This window comes from Eubalaena glacialis, chromosome 14 (genome assembly GCF_028564815.1).
Source record: "Eubalaena glacialis isolate mEubGla1 chromosome 14, mEubGla1.1.hap2.+ XY, whole genome shotgun sequence".
Lineage (NCBI taxonomy): Eukaryota > Metazoa > Chordata > Mammalia > Artiodactyla > Balaenidae > Eubalaena > Eubalaena glacialis.
The window spans coordinates 10,747,100-10,762,460 of NC_083729.1; the positions used below are offsets into that span (position 1 = coordinate 10,747,100).

Genomic DNA, 15,361 nt, shown 5'->3' on the forward strand with positions numbered 1-15,361 from the left:
GCTCAAAAGCACTAATTATTGGAGAAATGCAAATCAAAACTACAATGAGGTATCACCTCACATTGGTCAGAATGGCCATCATCAAAAAATCTCCAAACAATAAATGCTGGAGAGGGTGCAGAGAAAAGGGAACCCTCTTGCACTGTTGGTGGGAATGTAAATTGATACAGCCACTGTGGAGAACAATATGGAGCTTCCTTAAAAAACGAAAAATAGAGCTACCATATGACCCAGCAATCCCACTACTGGGCATATATCCTGAGAAAACCATAATTCAAAAAGACACATGCACCCCAATGTTCACTGCAGCACTATTTACAATAGCCGGGACATGGAAACAACCTAAGTGTCCATCGACAGATGAATGGATAAAGAAGATGTGGTACATATATATATATATAATGGAATATTATTCAGCCATAAAAAGAGATGTAACTGGGTCATTTGTAGAGATGTGGATGGACCTAGAGTCTGTCATACAGATTGAAGTCAGTCAGAAAGAGAAAAACAATTATTGTATATTAACGCATATATGTGGAATCTAGAAAAATGGCACAGATGAACCTATCTGCAGGGCAGGAATAGAAAGGCAGATGTAAAGAATGGGCGTGTGGATACAGTGGGGGGAAGGGGAGGGTGGGATGAATTGGGAGATTAGCTTTGACATAAATACACTACCATGTGTAAAATAGATCGCTAGTGGGAACCTGCTGTATAGCACAGGGAGCTCAGCTCAGTCCTCTGTGATGACCTAGATGGGTGGGATGAAGGTGGAGAGGGAGGTCCCAGAGGGAGGGGATATATGTATACATAGAGCTGATTCAGTTCACTGGACAGCAGAAACTAACACAACATGGTAAAGCAATTATACTCCAATAAAATTTTAAAAAAAATTCTCTCCTATCCAGAGCAAAAAAAAAAAAGTTGGAACCAAGTGAGAATCTGAAAAAGAGCAGATCTTGTTTCAGCTGCAGGAAGGCTCAAAGGTTTAACCACCACTTTTTGAACAGAAGGACAGTCCTGGGAACCTGGAAAGACTGACCTGGAGTGAGCTGTGTGCTTGGTAAGGCCAGATGGCCCAGGATCTGAATATAAAAAATGGACATTTGGTGGTATTTCTTTGATGTTTCTGAGATATTTAGCTCAGACAGAGCAGGAGCAAGACAGATATTTAAGACATACATAAGGATCTGGTTGCTCTGAATCCCCCCAGAGTCCAGCATGAAGAAGGTCTTCAGCATGTGCTCTGGTACGTTCAGTACATGGATATCCTCAGTTCCTTCCTCCTCTCTGTCCTTCCTTCCATACTCCACCTGTGCTCCCCACAGATGCAGGCACTGCTGTGCATCTTTGCATCCCTTACTGATGCTGCTTCCATTCCAATCATCTAAACACATGCTGAGCTTACCTTCATCCCAACACCTTTGTGGTTCTTGCTCCATTACCTGGAATGCTCCTAGCAGGTATCCACATGGCTTGCTCCTTCACTTCCTTCATGTTTTTCCTCAAATATCCCTTTATCAGCAAGGTCTTCCCAAATATTAAAATGAAAAAAAGCAAATCATCCCTCTAGCCACCCTCACCCCCTCCATCCCTCTTACCCTGCTTTACTTTTCAGCATTGACTTCCTACCTATTTACTTATTTATTTCTGTCTCCCAGTAGCAAGTAAGTTTCCTGAGGGCAAGGACTTATTCATTTTGTTCTCTGATGTATCCAAATGCCTGTGGCAATGCTTGGGTTGCAGTAGGCACTAAAGGAACATAAGTTGATTGAAGAAACCAGAATGCTATACTACTTCTAGCTAGAAAGAGTCATTGTGTAGAAAATTGATGCTGCCTGGCTCCACCTACATCCACTTCCTTAACAACAGCTTGAATCTAGATGAAATTCACTGCCTATTTGAATACAATGCATGTTCAACTGCTGACATTACAACCTTTCAGTCACTCCAAAAGCCCCAATTCTAACTGAATTGTAGATTTTGCCTCTCCTTCTGTATTAAGTCCCGGCATCCACTGCTGCTGAGCCCGCCCAAGTTATCACAAAATGTGGGTCTGATGCTCAGTATTTCTTTTCCAAAAGAATTGAAAGAATACAGCAGAAAGCACCAGTTGGAAAGCTCTCACAGCATTCCTGCAACAATTCCAGCTCATTTTGAATGGAAGCTGATAAAGATTGACTACCTTTATGTGGTAGCAATTCATCATGCTTAGAGTCTCTTTGTTGAACATCAATCTTATAATTTTACCGGGAGACATAATAGTGTAAATACATTATTCATAAACTAGAGTGAATCCCCACTCACCACCATAACCATTGTGACAATAAATCATAACATGTAAATGTTTTTTTCTTCTTTGTATTTTTTTTTCTCATTTGGAGACTCAACAAAATACATCTATGAACAGAACAAAGAGCAGCAGAAAGAATTCTCTGCAAGAGCAGAAACTCATAAAAAGGAACCTGGATTAAATGTACAAACACGAGGGAACACTGTTGAACTGAGATGATTTTTCTTTTCAGAGCTGCTAAACCATTTAAAAATCTTTCTTATTGTATCTTTTAGTTGTACCAAAAGCTACAGTTATTCTATGCCACTGAGCATTCTGGGTGAATGCTACATACCTAATAACTCTCAAATGGTTAGAAGATATGTCCACTGATTATAAAAAGCAGCCCCAAAAGTGGTATCTTAAAGTAGTTATCATATATGTAGAGGAAAAAAAAAAAGATAAACGCTGTAGTTAGCAGAACTGAATTCACAATTTCTCAAATTACTATTAGCAACAATCTTAAATTTACTTTTTCTCATGTGTAACGGGAAAATCATACTATATTTTATTCCTATATCATAAGATATATAGGAGTTAAATAAAGTAATGCACATGGATATTTTTATGACAAGGTATAATATGAATATGATCAATCATTAACACATTTTGGTGTTACCTACCAAATTAGTAGAGTAACTCAAATTTCATAACATATTTTGGGAAAGGTTGGAAGGAAATACAACAAAACAAGAACTGAAAATGTTAAGATGAACCAGCTTACCTCCATTAGCGATAAGGGGAATATGCGGTTGAATCTGGGATGGAGATTTCTAATTAGCATGTTTGGTTTATTTTTGTAACTCTTATTGGAATTTAGCAGCCATCACATAATTCAGATCAATAACTTTCTCAATGCATAGAATTCATGTACAAGTCAAAATATCAGATTGAAGTAACTTGACACTCCATGTGGGGCTATATTGGTGTGCAGCTCAGAAATGACCTGTATCTAAAGACTTCAGTGAGTGACATCTGGCTTCGGGAACTATCCTCTGTCATTGAATGACGTTGATTGTAAGAATCTTTGGGGTTGATGAGATGATCTTTCCCTTGGTATGTCTTGATAATTCCAAGAAGAATGAAATAAGTACAAATAGGATCACCGCTCTGCTTTGTTGTCTAATTTCGATCAATTCTATGAAATAATTCTCTCAGAAAAGATGATGAATCGATGGAAATACAGAAGTAATTAAAGAAACTATTCATACAGTTTCCAAAGTGCTGAAAGAGTTCAGAGAATTAAATTCTTGAATCTGCTACTTACAATTTTTATGAACTTGGACAAACAATTTAATCGCTCAGAGATGAGGGCTCTTCAGCTGTAAAATGGGCTGGCAAAGTTGAATTTTACTTCACTGTGCTACTTATAGGCGCTATGACATTATACGGAGAGTGTTTTGAACATTGAAGAAGACCATATACTTTGTACTACTAATAACGATCAGTGCTGTTAAGAAGAAGGAAGGTAGACTTAGTCATTTAAAAACTCTGAGCTTGAGATACACCCTCAGCAAAAGTGAAAAACAATCTGTGCCTGCATGATTCTCAGGATGGCTGGAAAGTTCAAATGATACCATGTTTTGGAAAGTTCTTTGCAAACTACAATGAGTTTGATAGAGTGGTTAATGTGCCAATATCTCCTCAGAGACACTGTCTTAAGAAGTTGAATTTTTCAGACCTCTTAGAGCCAGAAGTGTCTGATCACAGCTTAGGCTTTCTCCCCTTTCATTACATATTTACTCATCATCGCTCCATATAATTAATTGAAAGCAAAACAAGCAAGAGGTAGACCAGAAGTAAATGTTGCTGTTAGATGTACTGAACATTACAATTTGGAGGAGAGGAGAAGAAAGCAGAAGGAAATTAACAGACTAGGTGCCAGTTAATTTGCACGAGACCAAAAATAAATATTGGGGCCAGAATTCAAGCCCAAATCTGCCTCCCAAGAATCCATACTTTGGAAAACATTAAGGGTCACCATATCATATCACCTTATTTTGCAGGTCAAGAAAGCAAAGATTAGAGAGAGAAACTGACTTGCCCAAGGTCACACAGCTATGAAGGTCAGAGACTAAAACCCTAATATCCCGACCCCACCTCCAACCTCCAGTCAGTGCACTATGCTCAGGGGGGCTAACTGTGGCTAACGCACTGTTTCAGGCTGAAGGGCACACAACTAGAAACAAAGCAACCCCACTTCCTGCCTTCCAGAGACTCACAATTCAGCAGCCTCCATTTGAAAATATGCTTCATGTGAAACCCAGGATGGTCTCCTCCAACTCTACCTCTTTTTCATATCACTTTTATCCATTTTCTGTGTGGGGGGGGCGGGGGGTAGTAGTGAAGGTGAGGGAGAGATAACTTGATAAGTCTGAGTTAGAACCTGGTTATTTGCGATTTTTAAAATTCACAACAGGTGATTCTGACACACCGCCAGGGATAATCATCACACATGTGATTCCTTTTTATATTTATTCATACTATTCTTTACTTATTTCTTACGAGTTAGTCTTATATCCTTAGAGGACTCTGGACTAGACATTATTGTTTTTCAGTAGATCAGAAAAAGTTACACAGTGTTTTTAAGCCATTTGCCAAGAATCACCCTGTGAGTTTGTGTCAGAACAGGAGCTAGGGCACCTCCTGAGTCCTGACCAGACCTCATTTCACTTCTTTCCACAGTGCCCACTATTTCTTGCCACTCTCTCCTACTCAAGCCCAAGTCTGCCATTGCTCAGAGAAGAACAGCCAAGGGGTTAAAAAGTATATATTTGGTCTTGTATACCCATAATATGCATTTACTTCACCAGTCCAGGGTCAGCCCCTGATTCTTTTTTTTTTTTTTTTTTTATAACCCAGGATGCAAACAGAGTCAGTCTGTCAAGGTGGAACCCACACCATGTCATTTAATTAATTTACAATGAAAACTATAATCGGCAGGGAGAGCAGCTGTTCTGTGTCTTTTGACAAATACTTTTTATCCCTATAGAAGAATTACATGGTAAATCAAATTTTAGCCAGGTATTTATTTCTTGTGAAGAATCAGAGAGAGAGGAGGTAAGTGTCAAAGCTAAGCATCAAATAGCATTAAACTATGACCGCCTGGTACATCTTAGGCTACATTAGAGACATGCCAGACAACATGAACCCTTGACCTGTGTCCTGGGTAGTGCTGGGATAGGCACAGCCAGTGGACAAACTTGCTTGAGGGGAAGAATATTTTCACATTGTATCTCCAGTCTGCTATACAGTAATACTCAGTAAGGGCTGGTTGATTGTTGGAATAAAAACCTATGTCTTAGGCATTGGCCGTCCATGCTTTGAATCCATCTGTACCACTTAATCTACACCATCTTAATCATACACACTGCTCCCCAAAATGCTTCTTCTGCTTTATCTCAGTCAGTCCAGGCTGCTGTGACAAAACACCATGGACTGACTGTCTTATACAGAAACTTCTCACAGTTCTGCAGGCTGGAAGTCTGAGATCAGGGTGCTAGCATAGCCAGGTCTGGTGAGAGCTCCCTTCTGGGTTTGCAAACGGCCACCTTCTTGCTCTGTCTTCACATGGCAAGGAGTGCAGGGCGGGCAGAGTAAGCTTTCTAAATTCTCTTCTTTATAAGGGCACTAATGTCATCATGAGGGCTCCACCTTCATGACCTAATTACCCTCATGGGGTGGGGGTCAGGGGGAAGGTTAGGGTTTCAACACAGGAATGTGGAAGAGACACAAATGGGAAACATGCCTTTCATACCCCCCACCCCGTTCTCCCTTTCTCATCCTCCACTTGATTTCACAATTCCAATCAGGAGCTTTGCTGCCTCCTTAGGCCAACAACTACTTTTGGATTTAATATCTGCATATTGACTATGACATTCCCCTTACAGCATACCAACAATATTCAATCTCTGGCTTTGCCTGAGGAGACTGTTTTGGAAAAGGCTCAATGGGAACAAGAAGGCAAACTTGAGGAATCAGGCAGTCTCGCCTTGCAGTAGTTATTTCATAAATGTTAAACAAAAGAATGCCAGAGTGATTTAATTGTGTTTCGCTTTGGATGAGAGAAGCTGAAATCCTTAAATAAATCTGGAATTATTTTCTTAGTAAATAACAGACCGCCCTTTATTTCCAGAGATCTGTCTAAATAATGGAAACATGACATGACTATATAATTCACAAGGTAATGAGAGATTATAGACACATATACATATATATATATTGCATTCAAATAAAATAGTTTTGCAAGCTTCTTAGATATATGAGCATATAAATTAATTATTCAAACATGTCTCATCAAAACATCTGAAGGATTTATATACTTTCTAAAATACAAAACATCTCAGAAGCACTACTATTGAATTAATATATTCCTTAAATGATTATTTTCTAGTACAGTACGAGAGATTGGTTAGTATTTTAACATGAAATATAATTTCCAATTAACCTGCATCTCATAGCTGAGGACCTTGATGGGAGTCAATAGGTTGAATAAATGAATGAATAAGTGTATGAGGAATATGTCCTTTTTGGCCTTTTAGGCAGGCTGTGAAACCATTTAAGTGGAAATAGTCCCTTTTGGGGACTGGGAAGGGGCAGATTCCTCTGCACAGGAAGGAAAAGCACCCTGATGAGGCAGACATTGGTCCACATGCAGAAAGTCTGGAAAGAAACACTAGTATGAACTTCGCATTTACTATGTGACAAGTGCATCACACAGCAATGCAATGAGTAGGCAATATGGTCTCCCTTTTATAGACAGGGAAATGGACTTAGAATGATGAAATAAACTACCACTTACGTTACAGCAGTGGAATGGATAATCTTGGACTTGAATCAACCCATCTGTCTGATTCCAAGGCTTATGCTTTTCAACACTGTGGTGACTCCTGTTGTCTGTTCTCTGCCTGCCCCCCAAGGGATTAGGTAGGACAGCAGAGCTTCCTAGACCAGAATGACTTATTTTGCAGGAAGCCTCCCAAAAGGGGAAAGTCAGAGCTCTTTCTCACTTCTTATCTGGTTAATCCAAGAATGGAGAGACTAAAGTGGTGGATAAGGCTATTGGTTTATACTCACCCCCTGCTAGGCAGTAAGCTGTCAGCATGTATACTATGATTAGCTGGAGATTATAACTGTATTTAAAAACCTGGGTGTGACCTAGTCAGCCCAGATCAAAGGCAGCCTTTGGGATTTAATGCTGTTCCAAAAAAGTTAAGGGAGTGGCCTCTAATTAAGGAGTGAAACTCTAAGCACCCAAGAAAGAACTAACAAACAATAATAGTAAGACCTTTGAAGTTTACACAGCACATTTCACGCCTGATCTCATTTGTCATAAAAGAAGGAATCACCATTTGCTGAGGGATTCCCATATTTCCAGCACCACGAGGGGCACTTCACATGTGCTACCTGACGGATGTGCAGAAAGACTAGCAGGTCAATGTCAGGATGCCCATCTTACCGATGATGATGCTGAGGGCCAGAGAGTAGAGAGATGTACCTGCTCTTCCTCCCCATTCACTGCCCTCCACTGTGCCAGCTGCCAAGAGCTGCCGACTCTCATCCATCCCTTCCCAACTCGTTTCTCATAATATAACTGAAGGAAAACATGCCAGTTCTCAGAATCGAAAACTAAGCTTATGTCTCATAAGTCTATTTTGTTTCAATATGATTGGAATTAGCCTAAAACTGAGAAACTACCTAGGAACAGTTGGACACATTTCATAGGCAAGGTTCCAGTGTGGAAATCAAACACGAATGGCTGTCATGAATTTGGGAAGCTATGTACAAACTGGAAAAAACTATGTTTCCATTCTAAGAGATCTAGGCTAGATATGAAGCCAGGAGAGAGGAAGGGAGTTAGCTACTCACAATAGATACAATGTATAAAATAAAAAATCATGCACTTCATGGTGGCTCTTATCAACAAGTCATGGGGGAGGAGATTATAGTCTTGGGTTGATTTTAGGGATGCAAGGAACCATCCCACATTCCCCCAAAACGTCCATCCCCAAATGTAGTCACAGGTGCAAGACACTGCTTTCATGAAGACAGCACACATAGTATTGTAGAAAACAAAACTGACCTTGAGTGATACTGATCAACGTGCAAGTCTGAAATCTCTTACCAGGTGAGTGGACGTCTGTGAATGAAGTAGCCTCCTTCAACCCTCACTCAACATCATCCATAGCAACATCTCCACACTGCCTCTTCCATGACGTTGTTGTGACACTGAAAAAAAGAGAATACACGATCGCTAATCATCAAAATGAAGGCAAAATAGGTGAGAGTGTTCATTTTTACAAGTTGTTTGCCAAGCCCTTCAATAAGCTCCAATTTTTAAAACACGAACAGTTGATGGCACAAACAAACACAATAGAACAGGGTCAAAAATTAGGAGAAACCCAGAAATTTTTCTTTTTTTTTTTTTTGAGAAAAGTGTTTCTGGCCTAAGAATAAAGGATTTAAGTTTTCAAATAAGATTTAAAAAATGAAGAAGGGCTAGGCTGACTCGAGCCGAGGGTATTGTGTTAAATGTGACTAATGAAAGGCAGAATGACTTAGAGTCAGCCCGGGCTCCTTGTCACTGGAACTGTTAAAGAAAACTAGATGTTTACTCATCAGAAATGTTATAAAGGGAGTTCCTGCATTGCGTGAGATGTTCAGGCATAGAACTTAAGTTGTCCTCTCATTTAAGATTTGATGAAAGGCCACAAAGTACAGCAGGATCAATGTCAAAATGTGTTATCAGTGACCCAGATAAATGTTTAGGAAAAAAGTCAAGTTCACATTAAATATATAGATGGATTAATAACATTCTTCATGATACTGAGAAATGGTCCCTTGTAGTATGTGTACAACACAGGAAAAAAGGCAGGATATGCAACCACTAACTGGTTGTATGATCTTGGGCAATTAGGCTTTGGTCTCCTCACCTCTAGGAAGGGGGGGGTTGGATTCTTCAGGATAATCTCTGGCTCTGACAATCTATTAATAGAATTTTATTATTCCACAAGGAATAATAAAAGGAGGGGTAGCCAGAAAACAGAACCCTTCCTTTGAAAGAAGAGTTCTCTATGTATTGAAGGAAGGTAATCCTAAATATGGGGCAACAAAACGGTTCTCAAATTTCTCTTTCTAAACAACAGAGAACTGGGCATAGGGGGAAAATAAAACTGAGCTAAAAAGAGGAAGAAAAGATAATCATGTATAGCTTTGTTGCCACATAGCAAAAGAAGATCATGTTAACTACCATTACTTTTAATGCTATCTTCCAAATGACAAGACCCTACATTATGAAGTGTTTTATAATCATAATCCCCTACAAATACTAGAAGATTCCTTTCTCAACCATTGCCTTTTCATTTAAGATGCTAAGCTCCCCACCTACATCTACCCCAAAGTGTGATGTAGATGCTGTGCTGCTCATTCCTTCCTTCTAAAATGCCCTTCCAAGGACCTTCAAGATGGCAGAAGAGTAAGACAAGGAGATCACCTTCCTCCCCACAAATACGTCAGAAATACAACTACACATGGAACAGCTCCTACAGAACACCTACTGAACACTGGCAGAAGACCCCAGACTTCCCAAAAGGCAAGTACCTGGGTAGGGAAAAAGAAAAAACAGAGACAAAAGAATAGGGACGGGACCTGCACCACTGGAGGTGGCTGTGAAGGAGGAAAAGTTTCCACACACTAGGAAGCCCCTTCACTGGCAGAGACGGGGGGTGGCGGCGGGGGAAGCTTCAGAGCCACGGAGGAGAGCGCAGCAACAGGGGTGCAGAGGGCAAAGCAGAGAGATTCCTGCACAGAGGATCAAGTGCCGACCAGCATTCACCAGCCCCCAATGATAGGACAGGGGTTGGCTGCGTGAACAGAGCCTGAAGGGGGCTAGTGTGCCACAGCTCGCCAGGAGGGAGTCCGGGAAAAAGTCTGGACCTGCTGAAGAGGCAAGAGACCATTGTTTCGGGGTGCGCGAGGAGAGGGGATTCAGAGCACCATCTAAACAAGCTCCAGAGACAGGCGTGAGCTGGGGCTATCAGTGCGGACCCCATAGATGGGCATGAAACGCTAAGGCCACTGCTGCCGCCACCAAGAAACCTGTGTGCGAGCACAGGTCACTACCCACACCGCCCCTCCCGGGAGCCGGTGCAGCCCGCCACTGCCAGGGTCCTGTGATCCAGGGACAACTTCCCTGGGAGAACGCACGGCGCGCCTCAGGCTGGTGCCACGTCACGCCGGCCTCTGCTGCCGCAGGCCCGCCCCACATCCGTACCCCTCCCTCCCCCCGGCCTGAGTGAGCCAGAGCCCCCTAATCAGCTGCTCCTTTAACCCCGTCCTGTCTGAGCAAAGAACAGATGCCCTCAGATGACCTACACGCAGAGGTGGGGCCAAATTCAAAGCTGAACCCTGGGAGCTGTGCGAACAAAGAAGAGAAAGGGAAATCTCTCCCAGCAGCCTCAGGAGCAGCGGATCAAATCTCCACAATCAGCTTGATGTACCTGCATCTGTGGCATACCTGAAAAGACAACGAATCATCCCAAAATTGAGGTGGTGGACTTTGGGAGCAACAATACATATATATTTTTTCCTTTTTCTCTTTTTGTGAGTGTGTATGCATATGCTTCTGTGTGTGATTTTATCTGTATAGCTTTGCTTTTACCATTTGTCCTGGGGCTCTGTCTGTCTGTTTGGTTTGTTTTTTTTGTTTTTTTTTTTTTGGTGTTTTTCTTTCTTTTTTTTTTTTTTTTCTTAGTAGGGTCTGTAACACTTGTTATCATTGCATTTGTGGATTTGTTTTTTTGGTTCAGTTGCTCTCTTCTTTCTTTTCTTTTTTCTTTTTTTATTACTTTTAATTTTTCTTAATAATTTTTTTTATTTTAATAACTTTATTTTATTTTTTTCTTTCTTTCTTTTTCTCTCCCTTTTCTTCTGAGCCGTGAGGCTGACAGGGTCTTGGTGCTCCAGCCAGCTGTCAGGCCTGTGCCTCTGAGGTGGGAGAGCCGAGTTCAGGACCTTGGTCCACCAGAGACCTCCCAGCTCCATGTAATATCAAACAGCGAAGGCTCTCCCAGAGATCTCCATCTCAATGCTAAGACCCAGCTCGACTCAACAACCAACAAGCTACAGTGCTGGACACCCTATGCCAAACAACTAGCAAGACAGGAACACAACCCCACCCATTAGCAGAGAGGCTGCCTAAAATCATAATAAGGTCACAGACACCCCAAACACACCACCAGACGTGGACCTGCCCACCAGAAAGAAAAGATCCAGCCTCATCGACCAGAACACAGGCACTAGTCCCCTCCACCAGGAAGCCTACACAACCCACTGAACCAACCTTAGCCACTGGGGGCAGACACAAAAAACAACGGGAACTACGAACCTGCAGCCTGCAAAAAGGAGACCACAAACACAGTAAGTTAAGCAAACTGAGAAGACAGAGAAATACACAGCAGATGAAGGAGCAAGGTAAAAACCCACCAGACCAAACAAATGAAGAGGAAATAGGCGGTCTACCTGAAAAAGAATTCACAGTAATGATAGTAAAAATGATCCAAAATCTTGGAAATAGATTGGAGAAAATACAAGAAACGTTTAACAAGGACCTAGAAGAACTAAAGAGCAAACAAACAATGATGAACAACACAATACATGAAATTAAAAATTCTCTAGAAGGAATCAATAGCAGAATAACTCAGGCAGAAGAATGGATAAGTGACCTGGAAGATAAAATAGTGGAAATAACTACCACAGAGCACAATAAAGAAAAAAGAATGAAAAGAATTGAGGACAGTCTCAGAGACCTCTGGGACAACATTAAATGCACCAACATTCGAATTATACGGGTCCCAGAAGAAGAAGAGAAAAAGAAAGGGACTGAGAAAATATTTGAAGAGATTATAGTTGAAAACTTCTCTAATATGGGAAAGGAAATAGTTAATCAAGTCCAGGAAGCACAGAGAGTCCCATACAAGATAAATCCAAGAAGAAACATGCCAAGACACATATGAATCAAACTATCAAAAATTAAATACAAAGAAAAAATATTAAAAGCAACACGGGAAAAACAACAAATAACATACAAGGGAATCCCCATAAGGTTAACAGCTGATCTTTCAGCAGAAACTCTGCAAGCCAGAAGGGAGTGGCAGGACATATTTAAAGTGATGAAACGGAAAAACCTACAACCAAGATTACACTACCCAGCAAGGATCTCATTCAGAATCGATGGAGAAATTAAAACCTTTACAGACAAGCAAAAGCTAAGAGAATTCAGCACCACCAAACCAGCTTTACAGCAAATGCTAAAGGAACTTCTCTAGGCAGGAAACACAAAAGAAGGAAAAGACCTACAAAAACAAACCAAAAACAATTAAGAAAATGGTAATAGGAACATACGTATCAATAACTACCTTAAATGTAAATGGATTAAATGCTCCAACCAAAAGACATAGACAGGCTGAATGGATTCAGAACCAAGACCCATATATATGCTGTCTACAAGAGACCCACTTCAGACTTGGGACACATACAGACTGAAAGCGAGGGGACAGAAAAAGATATTCCATGCAAATAGAAATCAAAAGAAAGCTGGAGTAGCAAGCTTTATCCTTATATCAGATAACATAGACTTTAAAATAAAGACTATTACAAGAGACAAAGAAGGACACTATATAATGATCAAGGGATCAATCCAAGAAGAAGATATAACAATTGTAAATATTTATGCACCCAACATAGGAGCACCTCAATACATAAGGCAAATGCTAACAGCCATAAAAGGGGAAATTGACAGTAACACAATCATAGTAGGGGACTTTAACACCCCACTTTCACCAATGGATAGATTATCCAAAATGAAAATAAATAAGGAAAGACAGGCTTTAAATGATACATTAAACAAGATGGACTTAATTGATATTTATAGGACATTCCATCCAAAAACAACAGAATACACTTTCTTCTCAAGTGCTCATGGAACATTCTCCAGGAGAGATCATATCTTGGGTCACAAATCAAGCCTTGGTAGATTTAAGAAAATTGAAATCATATCAAATATCTCTTCTGACCACAACTCTATGAGACTAGATATCAATTACAGGAAAAAATCTGTAAAAAAATACACACAAATGGAGGCTAAACAATACACTACTAAATAACCAAGAGATCATGAAGAAATCAAAAAATACATAGAAACAAATGACAATGAAAACACAATGACCCAAAACCTATGGGATGCAGCAAAAGCAGTTCTAAGAGGGAAGTTTATAGCAATACAAGCCTACCTCAAGAAACAGGAAACATCTCGAATAAACAACCTAATATTACACCTAAAGCAATTAGAGAAAGAACAAAAAAACCCCAAAGTTAGCAGAAGGAAAGAAATCATAAAGATCAGATCAGAAATAAATGAAAAAGAAATGAAGGAAACAATAGCAAAGATCAATAAAACTAAAAGCTGGTTCTTTGAGAAGATAAACAAAATTGATAAACCATTAGCCAGACTCATCAAGAGAAAAAGGGAGAAGACTCAAATCAATAGAATTAGAAATGAAAAAGGGGAAGTAACAACTGACACTGCAGAAATACAAAGGATTATGAGAGATTACTACAAGCAACTATATGCCAATAAAATGGACAACCTGGAAGAAATGGACACATTCTTAGAAAAGCACAACCTTCCAAGACTGAACCAGGAAGAAATAGAAAATATAAACAGACCAATCACAAGCACTGAAATTGAGACTGTGATTAAAAATCTTCCAACAAACAAAAGCCCAGGACCAGATGGCTTCACAGGCGAATTCTATCAAACATTTAAAGAAGAGCTAACACCTATCCTTCTCAAACTCTTCCAAAATATAGCACAGGGAGGAACACTCCCAAACTCATTATTCAAGGCCACCATCACCCTGATGCCAAAACCAGACAAAGATGTCACAAAGAAAGAAAACTACAGGCCAATGTCACTGATGAACATAGATGTAAAAATCCTCAACAAAATACTAGCAAACAGAATCCAACAGCACATTAAAAGGATCATACACCATGATCAAGTGGGGTTTATCCCAGAAATGCAAGGATTCTTCAATATACGCAAATCAATCAATATGATACACCATATTAACAAACTGAAGGACAAAAACCGTATGATCATCTCAATAAGGCAGAAAAAGCTTTCGACAAAATTCAATACCCATTTATGATAAAAACCTTCCAGAAAGTAGGCATAGAGGGAACTTACCTCAATATAATAAAGGCCATATATGGCAAACCCACAGCCAACATCGTTCTCAATGGTGAAAAACTGAAACCATTTCCACTAAGATCAAGAACAAGACAAGGTAGCCCACTCTCACCACTATTATTCAACATAGTTTTGGAAGTTTTAGCCACAGAAATCAGAGAAGAAAAAGAAATAAAAGGAATCCAAATCAGAAAAGAAGTAGTAAAGCTGTCACTGTTTGCAGATGACATGACACTATACATAGAGAATCCTAATGACGCTACCAGAAAACTGCTAGAGCTAATCAATGAATTTGGTAAAGTAGCAGGATACAAAATTAATGCACAGAAATCTCTTGCATTCCTATACACTAATGATGAAAAATCTGAAAGAGAAATTAAGGAAACAGTCCCATTTATCATTGCAACAAAAAGAATAAAATACCTAGGAATAAACCTACCTAGGGAGACAAAAGACCTGTATGCAGAAAACTATAAGACACTGATGAAAGAAATTAAAGATGATACAAATAGATGGAGAGATATACCATGTTCTTGGATCGGAAGAATCAACATTGTGAAAATGACTATACTACCCAAAGCAATCTACAGATTCAATGCAATTCTTATCAAACTACCACTGGCATTTTTCACAGAACTAGAACAAAAAATTTCACCATTTGTATGGAGACACAAAAGACGCTGAATAGCCAAAGCAATCTTGAGAAAGAAAAACGGAGCTGGAGGAATCAGGCTCCCTGACTTCAGACTATACTACAAAGCTACAGTAATCAAGACAGT

At 40.0% G+C, this 15,361-nt stretch overlaps 1 long non-coding RNA gene across 1 annotated transcript in view; it reads right to left on the reverse strand.

Moving 5' to 3' along the window:
- LOC133105408 (uncharacterized) overlaps nt 1-15,361 on the reverse strand; it is a 111,664-nt gene that overhangs the window by 43,760 nt on the left and 52,543 nt on the right. The window contains exon 2 of the long non-coding RNA XR_009703851.1: nt 8,457-8,560. This is a non-coding gene — a long non-coding RNA (uncharacterized LOC133105408). The remainder of the gene's footprint in view (nt 1-8,456; nt 8,561-15,361) is intronic.